Here is a 12,482-nt window from a genome sequence, read left to right on the forward strand (position 1 = left end):
AGAAATAATAGCAATATCTATCAACTGAAGACACGGTTATGTATGTTCGACTGCTGTTTTTGTTTAACATTTCGCTACAGATTTATAGACTCTCGCACGCACCAACAACTTCATCGTAAGTAGTCTACCGTGTGTGACGTATTTTTTGTATTCCAATAACAAATTTGTTATATAATAGTGCATTATGTAAGCACACAAACAAACGCTGCATAGCTACTAAGTTATACTTTGTATTCCTCAAAATTGCAGGAAATTACACGTTTTGTTCAAAACAACCTTGTATTTGGTGTTCTAAAGAACTTTCGTTTAATACTCGTGGAGAAAAATACTAGACTGATTCTGTAACTACAATTACACACCATCTTTGAGTTAGAAGAAGAAGTTGGGATCTCTAAGGAAATAAGTTGTATCCGGTGATATTTGCTTACCGTTCAATGCAATGTTCACCGCTCGGAGCGACGGATTCTAACGGTTATCAATTATGCAGGTTCTTTCGGAAGGATAGACTTAAGGCTATAATGAATTCGTTTTCTGGATGAAAAAGGCTTGGGAGGAAAAATGAACGGATAAACGCCCTATATACTATGAGCTATGCCTGTGGCTCGCTGCAGTATGCGTTCTGTCGATTTATTCTCCGTTTTGAACAATTTTATAGGTGTTACGATCTAAAAGAATATATTTTAGAATTGTAATTGATATAATTTCAACAAACAGACTTTCAATTTGAATTAAAAATTAGTCAACCGTATGATGTCAAAGTAACAATGATCTCTTAAACCAATTTTCTAGTAAATTAGCAATTAGCCTACTTCTGAAAAGAAGTTTCAAAAATAACATTATTGTGTTAAAATAAAAATAAATCTCCGTTAAGGTTACACACTGTGTTCTAAACGTGGGGTTTCAGAGGATTATATATATTTTAATTAATAGAGGTAGAAATGTAATATTGGCACCAGATGAAAATAAAACTCTCAACGTTTTCCATCTCTAAATTTGAGACACTCAAGTAAACAAAATACATAAGAATCGAACAAATGTATTAATGTTCATTGTTACAATCACGGTGCGAATTAAGATTTCTGATAAGTGGGGGATAGATTCCTAGATAGATAATACCATACATAAAATTATTGTTATTCTCATTCGATACTGCTCAACGCTTCGTCGCACTGGTTCCTTGTCCTGCATCTTGAAATAATAATTATATCCATGAGCAGGCTTAAGATAAGATGTACAATGCCTAAATTATTGATTGTTGTCAGCTTGCCGGTGATGATAATACATCAATATTATTTTCTTTGCTTATTCTATACTTTATAAAGAACACTCGTATTAAAACAATTATATTTTGTGATGGGGGATAGAAGTTATCCCTGGCAGGGATATTAATATGAATTTATGAGAGGGGTATAACTTTTCAACAGGGCGAAAATTCCCTCAACCCCCGTTAATTTGTACCCTGGTTACAATTAATTATAAGAGATGGATATCTAAAGAAAAGTGCCGTGTGTTTTGTGGCTGGCAAAAATTGAATCTGTGACTCGTATACGACGTAAATTTCGTCGCGTAATTTAAAAAAAAAACACCACACAAGAAACTCATACCTTTTGTGTTAATCGTCTAGGTGAAGTGTGTGTAAAAATTGAAGTTTATAAGGAGTCGGATTAACTTTCTTTAAAGCTCTATGAACTATTGTTATCGTAAGTACTAATTATCAGGCAAATTTACGAATTGATTTCTTTGGACTCTGAATAAATATTCTTCGGATGGCTTCTACCGTTTCTTCATTTGTCGATGTCTTTCAGAACGCTTTTTCTCAAAAAGACTTCCAATTTCTTTCAACTATCTATCCCAACGACGAATGTTTTTCTGAAAAGGAATGATTTATTCTTTTGCATATTTTCAATAAAATGAATGGTTTTCTTGAAAATGAAATACGATTTTCACGTAAGTTATTGTTGTTTCCTGTCATTGTAAGTATAGCAACTTCACAGCAGACTGCTAAGCCCTCCAAAACTGTAGCTCCTCAGAGCAACTGTCTTCGTACACCTTCTACTCCACCCACCTTTTCTACCAGTGCGGTCATAGCGTTCTAGTAGCGCTCGTCAATATCAACTTTCATCCTAGCGGCGGCAGGTACACAATACGCGTACTGCAGTTTGAAGAGAACTGGAACATGGCAAAATCGAAACTCATGAAGAAATACTACTTCCAAAGGAAATGGAAATATGATTATTTTGTTGTTGAAGAAGACTAAAGAATTGTTTGTTTACTGTATCCCATTCAATTTATTTCTACTCGTCATTTCAATAATAAACCACATTTCAACAAAGCCCATATTAAGAATTATGGAATAGGCAAACTTTCGAGTAAGTTTATTATTACGAAATGTATATTGATTACTTACTTAAGCCTACTTAATTATGTACGTAAAGATTAATTTTAGGTCCTACAGAATATATCTGTTATTAGAGGAGAAAAATTCATTCCGGCGCCGGGTTCTTGGTTCTACATACAAAGTGATCTAACCACTGAACTACGCCGAACTTCAATCCACAGCACCGGATCGAATCCCTCTCCTCTAGTGTTCATCCCTTTGTGGCCTGACTCCAAGTTCTACATATATGTTGACATATTATATTAAGTCAACTGCCATTATGCAAGGAGCGCACTCAACTGAGTGACTTGGTGGCCGGGATTCCACAGTAATATGCACTGCTGGGCGAAGAATCTACGTGAGCAGTATGGGATGAAGAAAAATTCAAACAAGACAAATACCATGGTTATCGGAAGAAACATGAAGAAGGTAAACGTGCGAATACTGAATGAGGCAGTAGAGAAAATGGACAGCTTCAAATACTTGGGTAATGCTATAAGCAGTAACATGAGCTGCTGCTGCTAGGAAGTCAAAAGGAAGATAGCAATGGTAAAAGATGCTTTTAATAGAAAAAGTAGTATCTTCTGCGGACCTCTGGAAAAAGAACTAAGGAAGAGACTAGTGAAGTGCTTTATGTGGAGTGTGGCATTGTATGTTGCAGAAACATGGACATTACGATGAAATAAAGAGAAGTGGCTAGAAGCATTTGAAATGTGGATATGGAGAAGAATGAAGCGTGTGAAATGAACAGACAAAATAAGAACTGAAGTTGTGTTGGAAAGAGTGGGTGAAGAAAGAATGATGCTGAAGCTGATCAGGAAGATAAGGAAGGAATTGTTTGGGTCACTGGCTGAGAAGAAACTGCCTACTGAAGGATGCACTGGAAGGAATTGTGAACGGGAGAAGAGCTGGGACAGAAGAAGATATTAAGATATATGGATTATTTGCGGATACAAGAGGAAGACAGATAATAGGAAAGATTGGAGATTGCTGGATTTGCAGTGATCTTCCATCTGGCAAAACGCTATGTAGGTATGTATTTATGTATGTCTCATTTATTTTGACCTACTGTTCAGATTTTATTATGCATTTTCCTTTTCTTTTTTTTTTTTTCTATATGTTACATATTTTGTCTGATTTCTACTGGCTTGTTGTTTACATTATATTATGATTAAAAAAATTAAGGTGACATTTAACATTTAATTTTTTAAGGTGACATGTATTTATTTAGCCTGACGAGTTACTCCCTTGGTTTGAATTGTAAATTATTTAAAAATAGCGTGTAAGAGGGCCTTAGACTAGAAATGTTTAGCTTAAATGTAGTTCTGTTTATAAGTATGCATAAGGGTGTAATTATTTGTCTTATTTGAACTGTTGTATCAGTGAAGCGAGGTGAGTCAGTGAAGTTATGGTTTTACAGTGCAGTGAATAGTTCCGATCAGTGATAATTTATAGCGTCAATGAAATGTGTTCTATAGTGTCAGTGAAATGTGTCCTAAAGTGTCAGTGAAATGCGTCATAGCGCCACTACAATGAGTGAGATGAGAGTAAAGTGAAAGACTATTGAAACTTATGTAGGGCCTATACATATGTAGGTTGCATTGTAAAATTAGGTTATTTTATGTTTTATCATTAATTGTAATTATTGTGTTAAATTGTATTGTGTATATAATTGTATTGTGTATTGTATAATTGTATTCTGTATTGTAATTTTATTGTGTATACTACTGCCACCGGATGCTTGCCCACTTGCAGTGCAAATAAATATATACATTATCTTCTTTAGTTTTCTGTGTAAAATTATAGCGTATTTTACTTTGTAAATTTGTAATGTTTTTTGAACGCAGTTTTACTCCTGGTTGAATGTTAGAGAAGGCTGTATGGACTTAACTCTGCTAGGTTAAATAAATTATTATTATTATTATTATTATTATTATTATTATTTATTTCAAAGTATGAATGAAATTAGACAATATCCCGGAAAACAATAAGAATAAACCCATCCATGATTTACCTATGTGAAAAAATAAGATAAACATACTATAAATGAAGGATAAATAAAGGTAATATGAGGTAGTGTATAGGGGAAGTCACCGTCCTTGCATGAATACGTCTCATCAGTGAGATATTAGCCTACAACCGGTTTTCACGTGACGTAACATGTTCAGCACGTTAGAGTGATGATATTCTGTTTCTTGTTCGGCAGGGTCGTCACAGTTTCCTAGAACCAAGCCTGAACGCAAGACTTCCAGAATGTGTGCTAGTAGGTGAACATACAGTATAAGCAATGGTAAAGTTTAAAGTTCAAAGTTCTACAGGTCATCACGTTTGTACATTTACTGCAGCAAGACAAAATTACTATTGGACTTGTATGGAGTATGCACTTTGAATGGATGAAGACGTGAGCCTGCAAAGCGACAATAAATTTCAATCAATATTTTGTTTTACATTCATTTAAAGTAATTGTAATGGTAATGATAGTCTATTTCTTTTATATGCATTTTATTTTTAGATTTTATACAGTAATTCATCCTTACACGCTAGACACATGCGGCGGGAATTCCATAGCATTAATATGCATTCATTCAGTGTTCTGCCCAAGGGCAGGTCTTTCACTACAAACCCAGCTTTCTCCAGTCCTTCCTATTTTCTGCCTTCCTCCTTGTCTCCTCATGTGATCCCTAAATCTTAATGTCGTCTATCATCTGATATCTTCTTCTGCCCAGAACTCTTCTACCGTTCACCATGCCGTACAGTATATCCTTCAGTAGGCAGTTTCTCCTCAGCCAGTGACCCAACCAATTCCTTTTCCTCTTCCTAATCAGTTTCAGCATCATTTTTTCTTCACCCACTCTTTTCAACACAGCTTTATTTCTTATTCTGTCTGTCCACTTCACACGTTTCATTCTTCTCCATATCCACATTTCAAATGCTTCTATTCGCTTGTCTTCACTTTCTCATGAAGTCCATGTTTCTGGCCTATACAATGCCATACTCGATACAAAGCACTCCACTAGTCTCTTCCTTAGTTCTTTTTCCAGAGGTCCGCAGATGTTCCTTTTTTTTATTAAAAGCTTTTTTGGCCATTGCTATCCTCCTTTCAACTTTCTGCCAGCAGCTCATGTTACTGTTTACAGTACATCTCAAGTATTTGAAGCTGTCCACTTGCTCTACTGCCTTATTTAGAATTCGAAACTTTACCTTCTTTATTTTCTTTCGTATGACCCTTCGTCTTATTTACATTTATCTTCATTCCATACTGCTCACAGCTGTCATTTAGCTCCAGTAGCATATCCCTTTGTGTAATCTCCTCTTCTGCTAATAACGCCATAACATCTACCATTGGCGGAGTTATGGGGGGGGCATGGGGGGGCGCTGCCTCCCCCCAAACTCGGCCGAACTCTTTTTTTTTCTATTAACGTTAAGAAAACATTGAATTTAAAAGATTTTTCTTGCTTTTGTTTATGATTAAGTTTCTGTGCTTAAATTGACGAATTAATGTCTTCAGACCATGTGTCCAGATTATAATATTTATTTTAAATTTCTGAATGTATAAGAATTTCTATACCTCATTTAAGGAATGGAATCACTATAATGTTTTTTGTAACAATCTGTACTGATGTGTTAGAACTCTGCAGGTGTTCAAGCTGTCAATTGGAGAAATATGAATAATATACTGCTCAACAATGCAGAAAAAAGAAAAGTGATCCCGGTGTAATGTGTAAACTTAAAGACGAGATTAAATAAAATAATAATTACAATTTACATTTCACATGTTATCTTTCTTTTTTAGAAAAAAAAAACAGATAAAGTAAATATAAAATTGGTCCACCGCTGTGAAGTAATGGTTAGCACGTCTGGCCATGAAACGAGTGGGTCCAGGTTCAAATCCTGGTTGGAACAAGTATCATGGTTGGGGTTTTTCCTCAGCCAATTGAAGCAGAACTGTTGAGTAAATTTCAGTGTTGGACCTCAGACTCATTTTGCCATCATTAACTCACATATCATCCATACAATAGCCCGGGTTAAGTTCACGGTGTGGCGTGCTGTACTTGTACAAGAGCGCAGCCATTCGGTTACCCGCCAACCATTCACAGAATAGAAGTGGTAAGCACAATAAGCATCAGGCTGCAGTGCAAGCCTTCGGGTCCCTTCTCCATACAAGAGGAAAAAAAAAAGTAAAATTGTCTGTATATTTTGTAACAATTTTACTTTATTACAATACCTTTATTAAATGAACATATTCCGATATACTGTACCAAGGTTAAGCTATAACGGGGGGAGAATATGAATGATATCCCCCAAATTCTCGTTATATCGGGATTCTATGGTTTTGATTTCCCACCCCCCTCACCCAAGGAAACGGTTCTCTCTCCGCCTATGTCATCAGCAAATCTTACGTACTTCATTCTTCTTCCTCCTACTGTCACCCTTCCCATGTTCTGAAAAAAAGTTCTTTACTAAATCCTCCTAGTAGATGTTGAACAGGGTAGGTGATAAAGGCATCCTTGACGTACTCCCCTCCCAATTTCACTTCCTTCTGACATTTCTTCTCCTATCCTGACTTTGACTCGTTGTTTCATATAAAAAAAATACTGAACAGCTTCCTCTCTTTCCAATCCACAGCTATTTTCTTTAGGATCTCCATTAGTTTATGATCCTTATTTAAAAATCACATTAATTACGGTAAATTATCTTACACGACATGCGATTCGAAACTACAGTATTACAACAGACAGGAACAACATAAAAGCTAAGTCTTCACCATAAATTTGAAACAAATTTTTTATTCTATTACATACCGTCGCACAGTGGGGCAACGGGCCTTGAAAATTGGCAATACATAAAAAATGAAATAGCATACAAACATTCGTTTTTTATAATTTTCCAATATTTCATTATCCTGTGCATGATGAGAGTGCTCGTTACAATAGGAAGTGCTGCTCTTATCTCCGAGTGTCTGCTGAGACAGCAATTCCTTGTTTGTGTGTCATTTAGACAATGTATTTGTGATTTATTTGAGAATTACTGTTTGAATTATTGAAGTTGTTTCTTATGGAATATTCATGTTCAGATATATAGTAATTTTTAATAATTATAAGCTTGAAGTTACGTGCATTTTTTTTATAAAGCAGCTCTGAAATAGCATGATTCTTAAATGTTATACGAGTAATTCAATATTGTTGTAAGAAACATAGACCTAGTGACAGTTGTTTTTCAAGGCAGATCAAGTTCATAGTTTTATTTTATCCTAATGTTTAGAGCGTTTAGAGATAGAGTGGACTTGCCGGCTGTTTACATGTAAATCTGGCAGTAGCTGCGACAACTCTCGCCCAGTCCAAGGCCGTCGCGGTCCACTCTATCTATAGACGCGCTGTATATTATGTGTTATAAATTCGTTTCATTCATTTGGTCCAATTTGCTCCTTTTTTCACAACACACGAAATTTAAAGGATAATTTAAAAAATCAGGTTATACTTAAATTTAGATTTTGTGGTTTTACTTATTTTCAGGAACGAATTCTAGTACAATCTCAGAGGAGAGGAGAGGAGAGGAGAGGATGGAAGGGGAAGGGAGAGGAGATGAGGGGATGGGAGAAGAGAAGAGAAGAGAAGAGAAGAGAAGAGAAGAGAAGAGAAGAGAAGAGAAGAGAAGAGAAGAGAAGAGAAGAGAAGAGAAGAGAAGAGAAGAGAAGAGAAGAGAAGAGAAGAGAAGAGAAGAGAAGAGAAGAGAAGAGAAGAGAAGAGAAGAGAAGAGAAGAGAAGAGAAGAGAAGAGAAGAGAAGAGAAGAGTACTTCATAATTTAATAAGTTATGGTAGCAGCTGCACACAGTATCAAACTGCGCAACTTTCTTCTCTCACCAGTAATCCCCACCCTTTCAGATTCCGATCACATCAGTAATAAGCAACTTCACTCTACTCTTCAAAGTAAACAATTATTTCGTTGTGTAGATATTATTTACTGTATTCTAGGACTGGCAGCATATTATGCCTTCATGTGACTCATATGTACGAGGATCTATACTGGATGTTCATAAATCGCTTATTTATACTTAATGTTAAAAACAATCGGAGCAATTTCCATCGTAAGCCAAGTTCTTCGTAACTAACAGAACTGCTATGTGTACAGATAATTCAAAATCTTTGCACAGAAATTAAAATGCATCTTGTTATCAGATACTGAATATTTGTGATTGTACAAGGTTTATTACTTACTAGGTCATTGATCAACAGCAGCTCTTCTCTGTTATTACTTTTTATGTTGATAACTTGTCGTAATTCTTGAACATCTTAAGTAGTTTTTGGTAGGGCTGGATAACGTATTCTTCGTTGCATGCGTAAGCTTCTTCTTGTTAGGTTTGCATCCATGGCTGTTATTTTCTTGCATACTTCTTGTTGGGCATGGCACACGAGACTTCTTTCCTGATTAATTTTGTAGATCTATCTAATACAGGGGTCGTCAGGAGGGTGCACGCTCGTGCTAGCGTCTCTTACCCTCGAGCCCGCTAGTGCATTTATAGGAGCGGACGGGTAAGCAATATTTCAGTGGCGGCTTTTCGTTCGTATCATAAATTACGGAACTCAGTGGAATTCAATAGTACTAGTAGTGTAATGAAGCATCCGATGTTCACATGTATATTTAAGTAAACATATTTTACATAGTTGATAAATACTCAGGATATCCGTTTTAATGCCAAATAACTTAAAACAAAGTTACTTCTGAAATTGTAAAGTCCAGTCAAAGGAGGAGGCAAGCCACAAAGCCACATTCATTGAATGTGAGGAAATAATTTTTCCCGACTAAATTCTATGACAATATATTATTCTAATGATAGGTTATATTTAAAATCTGTAAAATTTGGAATTTATGAGCACAGACGGCAGAATATTTAAATTTATGTAAATTTATTAATTGTGGTTTATTCTCTTATCTGACTGGACCCCTCAATTTTGTTAATTCTTTATGCAAAACAATAATAAATTAGACCAAGCGAGTTGGCTCAGACATTAACGTCTGAGACTCGCATCAGGCAGATCCGGGTTCAAACCCCGTAACCAGCCAAATTGACTGAGGCTTTTCATGGTTTCCGTCACAAACGCCAATGTCGAATTGAAAATTAAATACTATGATTTATCACCGTCTCAGTCATCAATATTATAAACATTAATCAAAATCTAAATTCAGTCACAAGAACACAAGTTATCTACATTATTAACACACGACAATAGAAACAGGAACTCAACAATAGTAAAAACGACCAAATTATTACCCAAAGATCCTACACACGCGATGTGACCACAGATGTTAAAGCGTGTGTAAATAAACTCAACAAAAGATTGTAATAAATTAATCAAGAAACGCAAACACCATTGGGTTATGTTCAATAGCATAATTTTATTCTTGCATTGTATTTACGAGCATTTTCCAATTGAATTATAAATGGCTATCGACGCAGATAGACTTGTTATGTGCATGCAAGGACCCCCACTTTTTAGTATAAATTGGAAAAAAAATATTGGAGAAACCTAATAGGCTATATAAAGTACGGGAAGAAGTTTTGAAAGAAATTTATGAACTTATAAAACCAAGTACATACATTTTTGGATTTGGAAGATGAATCGAACAAACTTCTATTTATGTGATCTTCTTTTAAACGCATAAAATAATCGATCATTGTTACGATTTTATTGTCGGTTGCTATCAGGTCGCAATTCAGAATAGCAATGTATGGAAAACAAACTACGTACATAACTTACGTCGTGGAGAAATTCTGTTCGTGACTGTCGACAGTTCTAGAAAGACCGAAACAGTTTTGTCCGTTATCAGACGGTCCGAGACGAAATGTCTCATCCAAGACACGATGTTCGATGCAGTATTCTGCGGGCCTAGAGAAACGTTCTCTGACTAACTGCACATCAGTATAGGAATTATTATTATTATTATTATTATTATTATTATTATTATTATTATTATTATTAGTAGTAGTAGTAGTAGTAGTAGTAGTAGTAGTAGTAGTAGTAGTAGTAGTAGTAGTAGTAATAATACCTGTCTTATATTAGTGACTCTTTCGGCGTCTTTTAATTTGTCGTATCCATTAGCATGACAGTGGTCATAGTGACGCTGCAGGTTATATTTTCTTATCACACTGAGTATCTTACTGGAAATTAAACATCTTGCTCCATTTTCAAACTCTGTAAAAAAAAAAAAGCCTCCTCCCATGAAGGGTTAAACAACGTAGGGGTGGAAGACCTACGTAAATCACTATTTGAACTTTCTGCCATAGTGTACGTACACAAACTACTCACAAGTGTCTAGTACTTACTACTCTAGTCTCCACTGATCGTTCGCATCAACTAAGGCAAGATTCCTCCCTCTCCCTCCCAAGAAGCATGCACGAATGTGTAGGCTTCCCTGCTCTCTTTACCCAATACCAATTTCAGCGAGTGCTGACGACCACTGATCTAACATGTCTTTGTCACTGGCTTTGCGTTTAGCGGCATTTGTCATCATTTTAAGTTGTACAGTGATTCCTTTTTCATGGTTGTGATTTCCTTCTTCATTTAGAAGAATACCAATATAGCAATTTTCACCATTTTTGAGTTACACACTTTTACTAGTTTTCCATTACACGTTTTCAAAGACGTCTCCAACCTTCTTGTTGAAAAAATGCAATGAAATTGAACTTACAGTACTTATCCCTTCGTGTCATTTTGATGAATTATCGCATGCAGTGAAAGTAATAGAGGGAGAGCTGTGATGGTGGGAGGGTTGTACTGACCGCGATGGATAGTTGCGCAGCTTGAATAAACAAATAGTGGCAGTTGCGCAGCTTGATAACATCGACTCGAACTTACCCGCCGCCTCAGAACTCCCCTACAGTCTACAGACCCCCTTTTCACCTTCCCATGTAGGCATCACTCGGTTCGGTCCCGCAATCCGGTCCAACGAGCTACCATGAGCTCCAGGCGAGAGACCACAGTACATAGCACTACCACCAGCAACTAATAACCAGAGGATCCAAGTTCGATGACAACCCGCAGCCGATTCTACACAAATCGCAAGCCCGAATATGGACCGAAATATTAGAAGTGTAATTATGATGATGAGATGAGTACGAGGTCCAACGTCGGAAGTTACCCAGCAATTCTACTTCAATTCCTTGAGAGAAAACCGCGGAAAACTCCAATCAGTAATTTGTCACAACCAGGATTTGAACCCGTGCTCTCTTGTTTCACGGTTCGACATGTTAACCGTTACTCCACAGCTGCGGACATATAATCGGCTATTACAAACAAGTTTCGTGTCTACCTCGGTCTGTTTTACTTCGGTTGTGTCGATTTCTCACAGACGTCAAGCTCATTAGCGCTGTGCCTCTCATCCAGTAGTGGCGTGAATGGCAGTCGTGCACAACAGAATAAGATAGCATAGGTTACGAGTATGTAATCATTCTGAATTCATCGCATAATGAGAATATATTCCATTCGCTTTCTAGGAAATTATACAATTAACTCTTCACTACACAAAATACATAACGTACGAGTATTTGATATTGCGATGAAGAAAGAAAGGATGATCGTGTTTTTTTTTCTTTAATTTAATATGGGAAGTAACTTTAGTGTCGTTACTCCGATTTCAGTTCAATTAGATTCTACAGGCATTTTCAACTACTGGCTCTGACGTCACGTGCCTCTGCTCTCGAGCTCCTTGAGACGGGAAGCTTACTATGGTAAAGGGCAATGTAGGAGGAGAGGCAGTGAAAGGGATGGAGATGTTTAAATAGAGGAGACACAACATTACCTTCCCTAAAGTGCTCTTCCAGCCCTACTACGAGAGGGGAAACGCGCTCCTACAACACAGGTTGGCCAGTTGGAATTAGTAGATGTTCAGATGTGAAGACCTATTAGCAGCCGTAATAGTGCATTTACTATTTCTACATCAAACAGGATCAAATAACCCTACAGGATTAAATAGAAATATTGATAAGATTCCATTCCACCCCTACTTCACAATCAAAGATGTTGTAGGATTCATAATCCTAATTATATTAACAATTGTATCACTAAAAGAACCATATATTTTAGGCCAATGCAAATGAATGAATGA

Source organism: Periplaneta americana, chromosome 5 (assembly GCF_040183065.1).
Source record: "Periplaneta americana isolate PAMFEO1 chromosome 5, P.americana_PAMFEO1_priV1, whole genome shotgun sequence".
Taxonomy (NCBI): domain Eukaryota; kingdom Metazoa; phylum Arthropoda; class Insecta; order Blattodea; family Blattidae; genus Periplaneta; species Periplaneta americana.